The sequence below is a fragment of the Vicugna pacos genome, chromosome 1 (genome assembly GCF_048564905.1).
Source record: "Vicugna pacos chromosome 1, VicPac4, whole genome shotgun sequence".
Classification (NCBI taxonomy): Eukaryota; Metazoa; Chordata; class Mammalia; order Artiodactyla; family Camelidae; genus Vicugna; species Vicugna pacos.
Window position 1 is genome coordinate 83,160,361 of NC_132987.1, and position 18,292 is coordinate 83,178,652.

The following is an 18,292-nucleotide window of genomic DNA, read 5'->3' on the forward strand; positions in this document are numbered from 1 at the left end:
AGGGCTCTAGAGCAAGAGTTGATAAACTAAAGGTAACCAGCTTCTACTGAGCTTCTACCGGGAGGCAGATATTGCACTAAACTCTTTGTTAACATTATTTCATTAAATCCTTTACCACCCTGGGAAGCAGGTGTTATTATCCCAATTTCACAAACTGAAGTTCAGAAAGATTAAGATTTGCACAATGTCACAATTACACAGTAGAGTCAGACTAGGTTTATGTGAATGAAAACTTCTTGTTCTTTCTATGCCAAAAGTTACTCTAGAAATGGTGAAGTAACCTCTCTCCTACTTCAAACCAATTCTCCCTCTCTAGTCATTCATCATTCTTGGTCTCAGTAGATCAAGCACCTTAAAACTGAAGAAAGAGTGTTAAGAAATAAGAAGGTTAAATGAAGCTTTCACTCCTTAGTTAATGTTGAAAATTTGCCAACAGAATAAAAAAAAAATCAATAGGCTGCAACCTGACACCTTTCCGTCCATTTACACACATATCCACACCCACGTGCACACCGAAAGCAACTAGTAGGAAAACACAATCTTAAAATTTAACACAATTTTACCTTTACCTACTCCATCAGGGTTCATGAGTATCAAAGATAATGCTGCTCAGTACCTGACAATCCTAGCAGATGCTGCTTAACACTCAAGAAAGAAGCATATTTAACCACCAGCAGCACTGCAACAACCTCAGAGAAATCTCTTTCCTCCCTCCCACTCACGTCTCTCCCTGGTTGAGACCAGTCACCTCCATCTCCACACAACTTACAGAACCACTGTGCAATTAATGTCATCAGACATACAAGTCTGAGTGTCGACCTGCTGGGCATGCTTGCAGCTTACCAGAGGACACTGTCTTTTGCAATCAAGGATGCACTATAGAGCCACTGTCAGCAGGTGTGTCTCCAAGGAGGACTTAACATTCTTTTATTCCCATTTTCACAGAGTCTGTCTCCTAATTAATCATTTCTATGAAATTGTTCAACCAGATGGCTTCGAGGTCCAGTGCGTAAGTGAAAGCAGGAGGCTCCCACAGGGAAGAGGCTCACCTGCTTCTCCCCAGCCAACCAACTCAGACGCCCAGTGCCACCCAACTGGAGTAGGTAAACGCTACTGTGTGCACCCCTCACCTGTGCACAGCTGTGCTTATGAAGTTTAAGAAAACCCAAGGACCTGCTGTATAGCACAGGGAACTATATTCAGTTTCTTGTAATGAGCTGTAATGGAAAGGAATCTGAAATTATATATATATCTATATATATCTATCTATAGGTATGACTGAATCACTTTGCTGTGCACATGAAACTAACATTGTAAATCAACTACACATCAATAAATAAGAATTATTTTTAAAAAAGGAAACTTAGGAATGAATAATCACAATCCTTACTGCTGGTTTCAGAATTTGGACCCACCACCTATAGGAATATCTCTTAGTTCTTGCTTAAAACATAAGGCATACTGGACAGTGCATAAAAAGCACCCATGAAACTGAGGTGGTGCTATCTAGGTACCATAAAACAATAGCAGCCAAGGAGATTTAGAAAATGCTTCTTTTCAAAGGACAGAAGTACCACATTTGCCAAGACCTGAACCACTCTTTTAACTCGGGGTTCTAAATCAGTATGGAAATTGTTCTAAAAGGGGAGAAAAGGCCTCTGAGAACCTCCTATTAAAGGAGGTTAAACACTAAATCAATTAAAATCAAAGCATGGGCAGCAGTTTCATGAGGTGCTCATCTGGAGACATAAACTCAGAGGAAAGTGATAAAACAGGCCCTTGATTTTATTTCCTCACTCTTGTTACACCTGAGTGGCCCTGACAGCACAGAGGCAGGACCAGCTACACGATTCATATTGCTCAGGGCAAAATGAAAGTGTGGGGTTCCTTGTTTGTAAGTTGTTGGGAAGTTCACAACAGCGACAGTAGAGTGTTAAACCAAGGGGGGGCCTTCCCTTCTAAAACTGGGCCTTGTGTAGCCATAGAGGTTGCACAACCATGAAGCTGACCCTGCAGATAAAGCATTTGTCTTCTGGTGGTTGAGAGACCTGGAGGGAAACCACGCTGGAATTAGATGCTCTTCGGCATCGTTCATCCTGGGCCCTTGGAAAGCTCAATGACCCTATAAAGGGTCACTCCATGCTAGTATCACTTGGAGAGGAGAAGAGTAATCTTCGCCATCTGATATCATCCTGACCTGGATTTCCACAAGCATGTCTGTTCCCCTGGGAGATTCAAAAGCTTTCTGCCCCTGTAATTGGTATTTACTTATTTAGGACTGACTTGGCCCCAATTCACCTAACCAACAGGATTGATCTGGAAAGATCAAACTTACAGGGGTGGTCCCAGGAGGAAATCTGAGTACTTGGTGGTAGAAGATTTTCTGTAGTGTTGGTTAGAGAAGAGATCTCTCTGCCCTATCAAGATGGAAGAGACTTCTTGGGTCACCAACTTGGAAATAGTTGGATGTTAGAAGAACTAGTTACAAAAAAATAGGACCCAATCCCATGGCTAAGGGGAGTAAGTTAGTCTTCAAGCAGATTTCCAACAAAAGTTTTGAGAAGACTGGCTCAGTTCCTTCTTTTTTCTCTTTCTGCTTTTTAACTGGCCTTCCTTTTCATGTCGCTCAGGCCCTCAGTGGAATAATCAGCAGGCCCTTCCCATTCCATCCTCCATCACCCCCAATCAAAATCCACTCATCCTGTGAATCAAATGGTCCCTCTAATAAATTAATTTTAGAAACGTAGTTAATGATGAGGTGGACTAGAGGTGGAGGTGAGCCCAAAGGAAGGCCAGGGAGAAGTTCATTTAAACCAGAGTCTTTCTGCAGAAGATGCCGTGTAAGCCACTCCTTTCTCCAATCACTAGTCTCATGGCCCTTTCTGTAAGAGGAAGATGCTCAGCTGATGGAAGCTAACTTGCTCATCATTTCTCCAATGGACTTAGAACACAAGAAAAAAATTTCATTCATCTTTATTCTTGCTCTTTTATTCAACATGGGTTCAGAAATGCCCTGAATGAATTGCTTCTCAAATTGCACCGATAAGAAAAAGACAAAAGGATGAATTCTGGTTTGGGGATGGTAAAGGAGAAGCTATCTCTAAATACCATTTGGAGAAATAAAGTGATAATGTGCCAAACAATGAAAGAGAGGTGATAACCCTTTGAGCCTGCAGCTGCTCCTGAAAATTCACTTTTCAGGCCTTATGAAGTCCTTCATGCACAAGACTCCATCCCCAAATCTGGCCACGTGCTTCATGACTCAGCACCATCAGTGACTGATAATGCACCAAAAGGAAAATTCAAAGCCTTCACTATGCTCAGTGTGAGTGTCAACACTGTTTTCTACAAAACATGGGACCATGCTGTCTGAGGGTAGGAGTGGGTGCTTTTTGATGAGAGCCCCAATCTTTCGTTTTCACAAAAACTAATTTCATGCCGGTGTCAGGATACCTCAAAATCTAAACCTCCCCTCAGTGGACCTCTTTCCCTTCCTAACTTTTATAAACTCCTTTCAAGACAGGAAATTTAGGTCACTCCCATGCCTTTTATATAGGTGAAATCTTAAAAATGACACAAATGAATGTATTTACAAAACAGAAACAGACTCACAGAGATAGAAAATAAAACTATGGCTACCAAAGGGGGGAGGAGGAGAGGGGATAAATTGGGAGTTTGGGATTTGCAGATTCGAACTACTATATATAAAATAGATAAACAACAAGGACCTACTGTATAGCATAGGGAACTATATTCAGTATCTTGTAATAGACTATAATGGAAAACAATCTGAAAAGGAATATATATATATATATATATATATATATGTATCTGTATAACTGAATCCCTTTGCTATATACCTGAAACTAACACAACACTGTAAATCGACTATACGTCAATTTAAAATATATATGTGTGTGTGTGTATACATATATATATATGTACAGAGAGAGAGAAATAGGGGAAAAAATTGGGTTCTCTTCATTTCAGGAAAATCTTGAAGAAGGACCTCAAGAGTGGCATATAAATTCTATTCCCAATCCAAAAAATAAGATCCACAGAAAAGAGAAGAGAAAATATCTCACCATAGCCTCTTCTGAATCCTATGCAATGTCTTCTGAACTCTGTGAAATCTGGAGAAAACTGCTGACAGAACAGCAATCATGGGTTTGAAAAGTGGAATGAGAGCCGAGGACAGAGGCAAAAGCAGGGAGATGAAAGCGAGACTGAGACTGAGGCAAAGTAGAAGGCTCCTGCCCCGTTCAAGGGTTTCACACTGTCAAGCTGATGCTCCTCTTATGGAAAAATCAACTCCCATCTGAAAGCCCATCAGAATGTAACTGCTTGCTCTTCAGGGCTCAGAAGTCTTTCATCCACTCACCCTATCCTCTTTTACTAATTACTATCATCAACAATAAATAATTTAAAATTATGCCAAAAGCAAAACCAACAATGCTTACCACAATTAACAACAGTTCAATTATATCAAGTTTTTCTGTGTATTTCTCTCCAGAAATCATAATCTTTGTCTTTCATTGCATCTTCCTAGCAGGGTGACGACCCCAGACACATGCGGGAGTACAAAATGTGGTCCTGAGTCCATCAGATACAGGCAGAAAGCCTCATGCATGCTTTCTTAATTTCATCCATATGTATCTCTCTCACTGGAAAACACCAGAGAGGAACAGAACCTCCTCCAATCAATACTGATTTGAAGGAAATTAAAGTGATAAACTTATTCCTTCCATCTACCATCTAGAGCTGCTGCTGCTGCTGCTGTTGTTGTTGTTGTTTTATTATAATATACTGCAAGAGAATTGCTTTTGCCACGAGAACCATCATGTTATCCATGAGAATACTGACCAGTATGCATCCTTGCATCCCACCTATAGTTACCGAATCCATAGTACAGTCAACATTGGGAATAAAAGTAAAGTTTTTGAAGACCTCTGATCAAAAGGCTCCTTTCTAGGTGAAAAAGTGACTCTCAGACCCCTCCTTTAAAAGACAAACTGACTTCCAATTTTTTCAAAGACTGATCCTTTAGTCCCAGTCCTTCAAAGAAAGTAAAATTTCTGTCAAATGATATTAGTGATTCTTACCATCATCTTCACGTACAAGCTTTTCTAAGACATGATCTAGGATACGTTTTAAGAAACATATAGTTTTCTAGCATCCGAGAGATTTGTAAGCTGTCTGAAGAAAAGCCACATATCTGCCACAGGCAGAATGGGAAAGGGGGTCGAGATGCTTAGCATCAGTCAAACTGAAGAAAACAGGTTTGTACAAGCAGTAAAGTATCTAAGGAGAGACAGCCAGAAGACAGGGTGTTGGACTGAACTTCAGGGCAGTAGTGAATCAGAGAAACACACCCGGTGATCAAAGTGAAACTGCCTAACGCTCAGAGGAGAATAGATAGCCCAGGCTTAAAGCCTGGAGCTCAGTTATAGACCTCCAGAGCATTAAGCTCATGCAGGACCCTAGAGCAACCTCTCTGACCCAACCTCAAACCTGGAGCAGTGAAGTCAACTCCAACTCTTCAGCCTTGGCTGGAACCAGCACGACCTTGGTGACTTCACTTCCTGTACACTCCTGTTGAGTTTTAAAGGCTTCTGGTTCTAGACCCTGGCCTAGCCCACCCCTTAGACCTGTCAGCAGATCTTAATTCCTAAGACTGGCCCTTACTCTTTCTAAGGCGTTTGATTTTGAGTCATCCATCAGCCTCAGAAAATCAGCCTCAACTCACCCCCCACCTATTACTCCTACTCCCAGCTCCAACTCTTAGGTTGCATGATGCACTTGAAATACTGCTCTCAGCAGAGTTTACCTTCCCGTAATTCAAAGGGCAGGCTGGTGTTATCAAACACAGGAAAAGTATTCAAAAAAACAATAACAGACATCAAAAAGGAGCTGCTAGCTTAGAAGCCAAGGTAAATACCAACACAGACCATGGTCTGGCAGACTCTGGCTTGTTATGTACAAAATGTTACACTGAAAGCCTTGACTGTTTGACTTTTTAATGGTACAAAAATGTGTATGGAAGTCCCCCTCCAGGACAGTCAGGGATTTATTTCCATTTTAAATACAACTATGTTACTATTTTGGGGTGCCAGACATTGAGAATTTTACCTTGTTGGGCGTTGGATATTTTTTATATCTATAAATATCCTTGCTCTCTCTTGCAGGATGAGTAAGTGACTTGGAAGCAGCTTGATCCTTTCAGGTGCTGCTTTTTCATGATTTGTAGGCACGTCTGGAGTCACACTCAGTGCAGGGCTAATTATTCCCCACTACTGAGGCAAGACCTTCCCAACTGTGCTACCCAATATTCCGTGAATTACGAGTTTTCCAGACTGGCTGGCAGAAACAGGCAATATCCCCTGACCTCTGTGGGTGCAGAGACTGTTCTCCACCCCTTCCTGTCCCACTCCGCCATCCCTGCCCCCTCCCTGCAGACTCCTACATTCTCTCTCTCCTCTCTCTCTCTCTTTCTCTTTCTCTTTCTCTCTCTCTCTCTCTTTCTCTCTCTCTCTCCCTCCCTGCCCCCCACCTCTATTTCTGGAGCTCTGTCCTGTGAACTCTAGTTACCTTGGTTTCCCGGGGCTCTTAGCACCACCTCTTTAACTCAGGGAGTGCGAGTTACACCTGGGTCACTCCCTGCGTCAGCCTGGAAACTCTCTCAGGCAGCCAGCTGGAGCGCGCCTAGTGCTCACCTCTTTTGTTTCTTACAGGTCATGGCCCTCCATTTTCCGATGGCCAGTGTTTCAAAAACCATATATTGTTTCATATATTTTTGGTTATTTCAGGCAAAAGAATAAATCTGGCCCTGTTACTCTGAAATAGGAGGGAAAGGGGCAGGGCAAAAGCATGGAAGGAATGACACAGACATTGAGAACAGGACAAACTGGTTAGAACCAAGGTGGCAGAAGACATGACTCCCAGTAGCCCTTGAGCCTCATGGCACATCCACAGGCACCATGACAGTTCCTAGGCTGACCCTAAAAGGCCAGAAAGTGGGCGAGGAAGGCATTTCCTGGAAATCCCTGCCCCTTCCCCAAAGTAGTTGGAATAATCCTCCTACTCATTAGCATAAGAAATCACCAAGCCCCGAAAACCTAACAACTCCACACCTCGTGGTGGCTCTCTCTCTTGCCTTCTGAGAGAGCCCGCACTCCGTCTACGGAGTGTGTATCTATTTTCACTTTAAACTAAACACCCCATACCTCTTGGCTTCTCTCCCTCTCACCTTTCTGAGATGGCCCACATTGTGCCTATGGAGTGTGTGTCTCCTAAGCCGCTTTCCCTTCAGAGAAAGACAGACTGCCTCTGTCTATGGAGTGTGTATCTCTCTAAGTAAACTTACTTTCACTTCACTATGCCTTGCTCTTGAATTCTTTCCTGCACTAGCCAAGAACCTATTTTCCCGCAACATATACCTTGGGCAAAAACAGAATGTCTTTAAAATTCAGTCAACTTAGCACTCAGTACCAATATTATTACACAGAAAAGATACTACTTTAACCAGTGTTTTTCAAAATAAGGTTCTTGAACCATGTACCTCAGAGTCTCCCAGGATGCTTGATAAAAAGCCCATTCCTACATCACATCTCCAGATCTACTGAATATAAATTGCTTGCCACTAAAATTTGAGAATTGTTTTCATTACCAGGACAATTCATTAACAAAAGACCATAAAATCCTCTTCTGAAAGTTGGGAAATCATTAGATTAGGCAGTGGTTTACAAAGTTAAGGAGAATGTTAGTGGGGAGGGTATAGCTCAATGACAGAGTGCATGCTTAGCATGCATGAGGGCCTGGGTTCAATCCTCAGTACTGCCATTTAAAAAAAAAAAAGTCAAGGAGAACATTGAAAGTTCAGCCTGAAATGATGTTGACATCAGATATCACCCTCCAACACATCTTCCAGCTGTACAAGCATGCTTTTTATAAACCATGACCCTCTGTGGCTACATGAACAATTTTGGAGCTGCTTCCTTCTCATTCATTGCAACGGAAGTGCTCCATTCAAAGGCTGGAAAGCAATGGCGAGATGGGGAGAGAATCTTGGCTGCCTCCCCACAGAGGCCCTTTGGATGGCATGTGCCCAAGACCAAAGCCAATTCAGCCTGGAAATTGTTTTGCCAGGATGTTTGGTTTTCCTCAGCTCATTAAATAATTAAGTCATGCTCCCCACCAATGAATTTTCACCAACAGTAATAACAATCACATGATCAGTCTTCCATTCTCCATTTTTAAGAGAAATTGGAATGACCCCTGTACCATCTTGACTCACAACCATACTATTTTCTGGGGAAGGAAACAGCCTAAAAAGCAGGTATCAGGTGTGAACAGAATTTGGACATTTTGAGGCTGAGTCTATCAGAGGAACAGTAGGTTACACTATACAAGCAGAGATGCTCACAGGCCTTCTCTGGGACTTGGCCACCTCACTCATTTTGAAACTAGGGGCAAAGTCCTTTCTCCTGGAGAAAAGTGATGGAAGCACTAGTCCATGTCTGAGCTTGTAGATGAAAGAATAAAACAAAGTGTATTCCCCATTCCCAATCATTATGTGTCCTCTACCTGAACCTACTTTATTGTCCAAAGTCTGACTACATTTCACAAGCATTGGGAAAAATTGGGCAAGGTGGAGATGGAGACGGTGGATGTAGGCAGAACCAGCCTACCCTTAGGCCATGGTGAATATCTGGGCCTTATTTTAAATGCAATGGGAAGCCACTGGAGGGTTTGAGCAGGGGAACGATGGGAATTTATGTGTATTTTAAAGAATCACCCTAGTTGCTTTGTGGTACATGGCTTACAAGAGGCAACAGTGAAAGCAAAGAGAAACCTAGGACAATGCTATGAAGCCACGGTATGGGGACCAGTGCTAGTCAGAGAACTGTTCACCATCTGCAACAAGTTAGCATACAAACTGACAGCAAATGTTTAGAAACTTGAAAACATTTTAAAGTTATTTGACATTGCAGTAACATCCAAGCAGGAGTTTTTACACGTTTACAAAACTTATCAGGCTGCGTTGGACTGAGGGGGAAAAGTAAAACCAAAGGCAAACTGGTTCTTTATCAAAGACAGTCTGAGACACCGTGGCAGGGATTTAGGTCAGTGGTGAGGAATGCTGGAACGAGGGCAGATCAGGCACAGAGGACACAAAGTATTTCACCCTCCTGGGATTAAAGGATAATAAGAGGAATCTGGCAGGTCGGATAAGGAATATGGTACACACAGAAAGCCCTCTACCTCTGCTGACCTGCACTAGACTCGACTACTTGCCAACCCTCTGAAAAGTGGCAACTAATAGTTGCTTCACTCCTGAGGGTAGTATTACATGCGGTATAAACGTGGAATGAGGTTATCCTGGGCTTAAATCCTAATTTCATCACTGTGTGACCTTGGAAGAGTGACTTAAACTCTCTGGGCCTCAGTTACCTCATCTACAAAATGAGAAAAATAATAGCCTCTACCCAATAAAGTGTCCATGAAGATAAAATGAGAAGAACCCTGAGAAGAAGCTGAAACCTAATAAACAGTCACTTACTTAGCCATTAGTTGTTTCTGTATCTTTCTGTGGAGAAAGAGCTTTAAAGCATGGTCATACTTATATAACACCTCACCTCTGTGGAGCACATCACACTTGATGAAGCCCCATCACATATATTACTTCATGAATCCACTCTTAGAAAAAGGCAAGGCAGACTTGATTTTCTGATAAGAAAAATGAGGCTTAGTGTGCAAATGGAGGTTCCCAACTCGCTCCCGGGGCATGAGGTGTTGATTCATCCCTCTGCTCCCACAAGTGGAAACAGCTTGTCTGAGAAGTCACAAGCAGCAAAAACAAGGTCACTCTGCTCTTCCACAGCCTGTTTTCATGACTTAAGTACACACAAACCAAGGGCAGAGCAGAAAGCGGAGAAACAGCACCAGAGATGGAGAAGCTGGGGCATCGGTTCTCCTTTATGCCAGCTTAAAGGTAAGGTGCTGCGAGGTCTCTAACCCCAATTCCCTCAGTTCTTCCTCAACACACCTTCTTTCTCCCTCCCCGTCATTATTCTCTGTTCCTCAAGTCTTCATCCCCAACGTTCAGCCATGACATGATTTTGGTGTGTGTACTTTTCATGATTTTTCCCTTCTTCACTAACATCTTTTTTTTTTAATTGAAGTATAGTCAATTTACAATGAGGTGTCAATTTCTGGCGTACAGCACAATGTTTCAGTCATACATGAATATACATATATTTGTTTTCATATTCTTTTTCACCAAGATACAAGATATCGAATATATTTCCCTGTGCTATACAGTATAAACTTGTTTATCTATTTTATATATACCAGTCAGTATCTGCAAATCTTGAACTCCCAGTTTATCCTGTCCCACCCCGCATCCTCTCTGTTCACTAACATCTTTAATGTTACTAAATTTTCATTATTTTTTAAATATACAAAGTCCCTAAAGTTGTCCTAAATGTGCTCCTTACTACAATTTCTGTCTCTCTTTTGGCTTTTCCTCTCTTCTTTTAACAGTTTTCCATAATCATCAGTCTGAATTATGACTTGCTGGGAGAGAGAAGGGAGGCAAGAACCAAATAATTGGAGAAAAACTCTCTGAGCTAAAGAAAGACTTGGACCCTAATTGAAAGAACACATCAGGAAAAAACAAGAGGGTAAAAAAAATTTTTTTGAATCCATACCTATACATATCAAAGTGAAATTCAGAACTTTATACTTTTTTAAATTTAAAGTGTAGGGTAGTGATCCGGAGGGAATTCTAATTCAAGAAGATACATGCACCCCAATTTTCATAGCAGCACAATATACAATAGCCAAGACATGGAAGCCAGCTAAATGTCCATTAACAAATGACTGGATAAGGAAGTTGTGGTATATTTATACAATGGAATACTACTCAGTCATAAAATAGAATAAAATAATGCCATTTACAGCAACATGGATGGAACTAGAGATTGTTATTCTAAGTCAAGAAAGTCATAAAAAGAAAGAAAAATACCATATGATATCACTCATATGTGGAATCTAAAAAAAACAAGGGGGGAGACTCTGAACTCACCTACAAAACAGGAACAGACTTGCAGACATAGTAAATAATCTTATGGTTACCAGAGGGGGAAGGAGGTGGAAAGGGATAAATTTGAGATTTGAGATTTGTAAATGTTAGCCACTATATAAAAAAATAGATTTTTAAAAAAACAAATTCCTTCTGTATAGTACAGGGAACTGTATTCAATATCTTGTAATAACCTTTAATGAAAGAGAATATAAAAAAAGAATATATGTATGTATATGCATGACTGGGACATTATGCTGTATACCAGAATTTACACATTGTAACTATGTCAATCAAAAATAAGAATAAATTAAAATAAAATAAAATGTGAGGGTAGTGATTTAAAGTAGGGCTACTTGGATACGAGGTATGTCTTTTGAATTCTATGAGAATAGTCACTAATCCCAATATTTTTATACTTTAATCAATTATTTTAACTTTAGAGGAATATTTTAGGAACTAATACATCTTTTTTTGAAGAAATATTTTCCCAAAGTTCAGAAATTCCTTATATTTCACTTTGGTTTCCTTTTTCTGCTTTTAAAAATATGACAAATAAAATATAATGCTTTTGGCTGAAAATGTAATTCGTGGTAGACCCTGAGCCAGAGATAGACACAGCTTCTCTACATAAGGGTCTATTTGGCCGCCTCGTTGTTGACTCAAGTCAGAAAATGGACTAATTATACTTTCAGGTCATTAGGAGGGAACTCAAATGACTCTTAAACACCTAAGTTACTACCAAGAAATAACTACAGCCCTGAGGGGACTCTGGCTCTGAGAAAAGTGAAGTTAATGGGAGCTCTACATAATTTGGTAAGAAGGAGTTCACCTTTCAGCTTAAAGAAGTGAGTTTGCATGGAAATGTGGCCACAAGATAAAAAGGGAACCACTGTAAACATCCCATCCAGTTTATTTGTTGTTTTATTGAGATACAGTTGACGTAGAACATCATATTAGATTCAGGTGCACAACATAATGATTTTCAATATACGTCTATATTGCGAAATGATTACCACAAGGCTAGTTAACACCACCACCACACATGCTTTTTTAATTATGACCTTATAACGAGCTTTCCTCCAACTGTACTTGCTTGGGCCAGTTCAGAGCACTGGGAAAGAACATCAGCCCACCTGGGTATTTACCCTACCTGAGTAAGGGTTATTATCTCTTCCTGGAAAAATTCCTTCTACCTGGTTCTCGACCTGGACCAAGCATCAGATTTCTATGGGGAGCTTTTCACAGATGCCTGGCCTCATTCTGCACCTGTTGACAAAGAATCCCCAGGGGCAGGACAAGGAGGGTGTGGTGTACTTTTTAATAGCTCCCCAGTGATTCGGTTACACAGCTGGAATTATGTACCAGTTCTAGACTGGGCAGTGCCCTGTCTTTTGGAGGCAGCAGAGACGTTTAATGAAAAGGGCAGTAAAATCGGATAAAGTTTCATATTCCTCACTTACTAGATAAACAGCAAAATTTACCTTTCTGAACATCAATTTCTTTAGGTATATAATATTACTTTACAAAAAAATCAACTTTCTCATCTATTAAAGGGAATTCCATAAAATAATGTATATATTTTTAGAAGCCAGAGAATGTCAGGCACCCTAGAGGAAAGTGCTGACATACCACTCGCTTCCTTGCCATGGAAAATGCTAGACACTTTTTTATGAGAGAGATAACCAAGCCACAAAGGACGGAACTTCGCACTCGGCAGCAAAGAGACATTTGCCTCTGTACCTTTTTCCTGTTTAGGAGAGTTGATAGCACCAGAAGGGCCCAGGCTACTGGGAGGGGTGGCAGGTGCATGGGAGAAAAAACTCATTCTCTTCCAAGGTTTCACTGAGGCAGCTGAGTGTCAGAGTTCTTCACAGGAACTCTGAAAGCCAGAGAAGACTGGAAACGGTCAGATGGTTCACAGGCAGAAGCCAACAGTCCAGAGAGAGGAACAGTCCAAACAGCCTGGTTTGACAATCTTAGTCCAATGCCACTGTTACATTAAGTGATTTAGTCTTTTTCTTCAAAAAAAGAACTTCCTTCCATTTGAATTTCACCTACTGTTCTCCATGACAAAATATGCTACAAAAATCTTTATGTCTCAACTGACAAGTTGAGATGTGTGTATTATTCATGTATATGTGTATGTATATCTGTGTGTGTATATGGCTGAGTTTAAAAAAAAAAGGCAGAACAATAAAGAAACAAGCAAGCAAGCAAGCAAGCAAACAAAGGATAGCTCTCAACAACCAATGCCTTTCAACCACAGGAATAATCTTTCCTCCTTGGAAACATTAAAAGTTATAGAAAGATTTATAAAAAATTAGCACTTTAGACATAATTTAAAGAATAAGTCAAGAATGAATCAGTATTTTGATACTATAGCTATAGCTATGTTAATGATGTTTACATGGAGATAAGCATTATGATGATTGATAAGAGAATTGCTTAGATATCCACATGCAAAAGAAGAAAGTCAGACCCTTACCTCCATCAAATACAAAAATTAATACAAAATGTATCAAAGACCTAACCATCAAAACTAAAACTATAAAGCTCTTAGAAGAAAACAAACGAAAACCATCACATTTGATTTGGCAATACTTTCTTGGATATGACACCAAAACCACAGGCAACAAAAGGAAAAATATACTAATTGAACTATATCAAAAGACAACAACAACAGAGAGAAAAGGCAGCCTAGGGAATGGGAGAAAATATCTACAAATCATATACTTGATGAATAGTTAACATCATGAATATATAAAGAATGCCCACAACTCAACAGCGAAACAAAACCTGACTTAAAAATCAACAAAGAACTTAACTAGACATTTCTCCAAAAAGATATACAAATGGCCAATAAGCACATGAAAAGATGCTTAACGTCACTAATCATTAGAGAAATGCAACTCAAAACCACAATAAAATAATACTTCATATCCATGAAGATGACTGTTACTAAAAAACAATAATTAAAAAAACAGAATAACAAATGGAGAAATCAGGAACCCTTGTGTATTGCTGATGGGACTGTAAAATGGTGCAGCTGCTGTGGAAAACAGTATGGCGGTTCCTCAAATAATGAAATATTGAATTACTGTGTGATCCTGCAAATTCACTTCCAGATTTACACCCAAAAGAAATGAAAGCAGGAACCCCAACAGACATTTCTACACTAACGTTCATCACAGCATTATTCTCATTAACCAAAAGATAACGTATTAGTTGGGGTTCTCCTGAGAAACAGACCCAAGAGGATATAGATATATATGTAAGTTGATAGACATAAAGAAAGTGAGAGATATTTATTGCAGTAATTGGCTCGTGCGATTGTGGAAGCTGGCAAGTCCAAAATCTTCAGTATAAGCCAACAGGCTGGAAACCCAGGGAAGGGCTGCTGCTGCAGCTCATGTCTTAATGCAGCCTGCCGGCAGAATTCCCTCTTCTTCAAGGGAGATCAGTCTTCTATTAAGGCCTTCAAATGCTTGGATGAGACCCATCTACATTATGATAATCTGCTTTACTCAAAGTCTACTAATTTCAATGTTAATTTCATTTTAAAAATACCTTCACAGAAATATAGAATAATGTTTGACCAAATATCTGCATACCATGGCCTAGATAAATTGACACAAAAAATTAACCATCACAGACTCTTCTGGAGGACAGAAGGACGGACAGATGGCGTTGCTCTCCTCCCAGCCCCGAGGACCACAGGCCTTGTCGCGCGGGGCGCTTCCTAGGGTCACCGTCATGCCCAAGGAGGCGGCGCGCCCGAGCTGCCGCGCCTAAGCTCCAGGGAGGGGGCTCCGGACCCCGCAGGTTTTACAACACAGCGCGTCTAGGTGTGGACATTTCATCATCTATCCTGGAGTTATTGTGTTCCTGTACCTAAGGTGGTTCCAGCCTGACTGACAACATAATCATCATTGGCTTTTGATTGATATCACCTCTGATGTGGCCTCTGTTTCATGTCACATCTGAAACTTCTCTGTACCTCAGACTAGAACAGTATTTGCAGAGGAATCAGAGGAGTTAATCTTGTTTGAAGCCTCAGACTTCTGAGAGGACTCCCTGACTGCCTCAGAGCTGACGTTTCCTGGTCCCGAGAAGTAGGTTGTCCCCGTTAGCCCATTGACATGCATCAGGTAGACACCACAAATGAGCAAACCGAACCTCAGGACATAGCTAACAATGGACAGCCGGGTGATCCAGGACATGCCCCAGCTCTAGTGATGCAGATTGCCTTTTGGCTCCTGGAACCTCATCAGTGCCTCAGACGTTCTCCTCTCAGCCTGAGACTGCATGGAAGTTGGGCTGTGGGAAGCAGCAAGCAAAGCTAGTGGTAACTGAGAGACCCGTGTCTGGGTAGAACCAGGTCCAGGACCATAACGCTGTCTCCTCTGTGGTCTGGAGTTCAGCTGCTGTGGCTCTGCTGATGATGTACTCAGCACCATCCTTCTATTTGTACTTAAACGGCACAGTATTTGGTCAGCGCATCCGAAAAGGAAGGTGTGAGAGACAAAGCCCATGGCCACGTACCCCTCCAATTATCTGGCAAGACATTCCTCACCCTGAAGAAGTTCACTATCCACAATTATTCCCTACAAGTGCTTGCAGCCAGACTCTGACAAAACCTTCATTTCCAGATACAAATTAATGAGGCTACCCACTCATCCCAGAAGTCCCACCAGTGTGCTCACTGTGAGAAGACTTTTAAACGGAAAGACCACCTGAAAAACCACCCCCAAACACATGACCGCAACATAATGGCCTTTGGGTGTGAGGAGTGTGGAAAGAAGTACAACAGTATGCTGGGCTACAAGAGCCACCTGGCCCTCCCTGCGGCCAGCAGCGGCGACCTCACCTGCAGGGTTTGTGCCCTGGAGCTGGGGAGCACAGAGGTGCTGCTGGACCACCTCAAAGCCCACGCAGAGGAGAAGCCCCCTAGTGAAACCAAGGAAAAGAAGCACCAGTGCGACCACTGTGAAAGATGCTTCTACACCCTGAAAGACGTGCAGTGCCACCTGGTGATCCACACAGGCTGCAAGGACTTCCCGTGTCAGTTTTGTGCCCAGAGATTTGAGCGCAAAGACCACCTAACATGACATACCAAGAAGACACACTCAGGAGCTGATGAAAGGGAGTTTGCAGTCTGGAGACCTTCTGAGCACCTTCCACTCCATCTCTCCCCAGTTTCGACTGAGGGTGGCCCCGCTGTCTCCTTTCCCTTTAGGAGCGCCTGCACAGAACGGGCTTGCAAGTAGCTTGCCAGCTGAGGTACACAGCCACACCCACAATCCCCCGGAGCCAACCTCCCAGCCTGTCCCTGCGCTGCCAGAGCTCCTGGCACCCCTGCGCACCCACCCTCCCCGCCGTAGCCTCTCCCAAGCTCTCCTCCACCACCCCGCCAGAATCACAAGTACAACACCAGTTCTACCTCATACTCCCCACTTGCAAGCCTGCCCCTCAAAGCAGATACTAAAGGATTCAGCAATACCAATTTGCTTGAGGACTGGCCTCTGCAAGAGCCTCAGACACCTCACAAGCTCAATCCAGGTTTTGATCTGGCTAAGAAAGGTGCTGGTAAAGTCAACCTGCCCAGGGAGCTGCCTGCAGACGCTGTGAACCTAACAATAGCTGCCTCTTTGGACCTTTCCCCCTTGTTGGGCTTCTGGCAGCTGCCCTCTCCTGCTACCCAAAATGCCTTTGGGAATAACTCTCCCACCCTGGGGCCTAGGGAATCTCTGCCCCATAGGCTAAGCTGTCTGGGACAGCAGCAACAAGATCCCTCACTAGCCACGAGCACTATGAGCCTGGGCCAGCTCCCCCTCCCTCCCGTCCCCCACATGTTCCCAACTGGCACTGGTTCAGCTATGCTGCCTCATTTCCACCATGCATTCCGATGACTGGTTTTGAAAGCCTACCTTTCTCATTCTGGAAGATGTTTTAAGAAGCGTTTTAAACATCAGTTATGATACAAAGAAGGATTTGGAAAGCAGGACTGGACTATGATGACTGGCTTGAGCAAAGAGAGTTCTCGAACTGCATGTGTTGTGCCAATCTGTCCTGAATGTTCATGCTTTGTACCAAATTTAATAAGCAAGTATTCTTTGATGGAACTGCAATTATCGTCATAACTGACATCCATGCGAGGGCTGCTATATATAGGTATTTGTCAAATTGAACTTAATCGTAAGCCATGATCATAATAATGTTAACTAAATAACTTTATGCAGCACTGCCTAATAAGGGAACTATGGAAAGTTTAGGATTTCTCCAAAATGGGAAGATTTTTAAAATAAGAAAATAACCTTTATATTGCATATTATAACTAGGCTGTGTTTTTCTTTTTTTAACATTTTTTATTGATTTATAATCATTTTACAATGCTGTGTCAAATTCCAGTGTAGAGCACAATTTTTCAGTTACACATAAACATATACATATTCATTGTCACACTTTTTTCTCTGTGAGCTACCATAAGACCTTGTGTATATTTCCCTGTGCTTTACAGTATAATCTTGTTTATCTATTCTACAATTTTAAAATCCCGTCTATCCTTTCCCACCCTCCACCCCCTTGGCAACCACAAGTTTGTATTCTATGTCTATAAGTCTATTTCTGTTTAGTATTTATGCTTTGTTTTTGTTTTTGTTTTTTAGATTCCACATATGAGCGATCTCATATGGTATTTTTCTTTCTCTTTCTGGCTTACTTCACTTAGAATGACATTCTCCAGGAGCATCCATGTTGCTGCAAATGGCATTATGTTGTCGGTTTTTACGGCTGAATAGTATTCCATTGTATAAATATACCACATCTTCTTTATCCAGTCATCCGTTGATGGACATTTAGGCTGTTTCCATGTTTTGGCTATTGTAAATACTGCTACTATGAACATTGGGGTGCAGGTGTCATCCTGAAGTAGGGTTCCTTCTGGATATAAGCCCAGGAGCGGGATTCCTGGGTCATACGGTAAGTCTATTTCTAGTCTTTTGAGGAATCTCCATACTGTTTTCCACAGTGGCTGCACCAAACTGCATTCCCACCAACAGTGTAGGAGGGTTCCCCTTTCTCCACAGCCTCTCCAGCATTTGTCATTCGTGGATTTTTGAATGATGGCCATTCTGACTGGTGTGAGGTGATACCTCATTGTAGTTTTGATTTGCATTTCTCTGATAATTAGTGATATTGAGCATCTTT

The 18,292-nt window shown here is 41.8% G+C and overlaps 2 protein-coding genes and 1 pseudogene across 6 annotated transcripts in view; 1 reads left to right on the forward strand and 2 right to left on the reverse strand.

Moving 5' to 3' along the window:
• LNP1 (leukemia NUP98 fusion partner 1) overlaps nt 1–18,292 on the reverse strand; it is a 311,204-nt gene that overhangs the window by 242,068 nt on the left and 50,844 nt on the right. The gene's annotated exons all lie outside the window — the stretch shown is intronic.
• Nucleotides 1–18,292, reverse strand: part of TMEM45A (transmembrane protein 45A) — a 96,999-nt gene that overhangs the window by 74,179 nt on the left and 4,528 nt on the right. Inside the window, exon 1 of one of the 5 annotated variants that reach the window (XM_031672255.2) lies at nt 16,200–16,218. The exons of the other annotated variants lie outside the window; for them this stretch is intronic. The gene's annotated coding sequence lies outside the window, so the exon portion shown is untranslated. Of the gene's footprint in view, nt 1–16,199; nt 16,219–18,292 lie in introns of those variants that run through there. 5 annotated transcript variants of the gene reach the window in all.
• On the forward strand, nt 14,768–16,995 carry LOC102541889 (zinc finger protein PLAGL1 pseudogene; annotated as a pseudogene).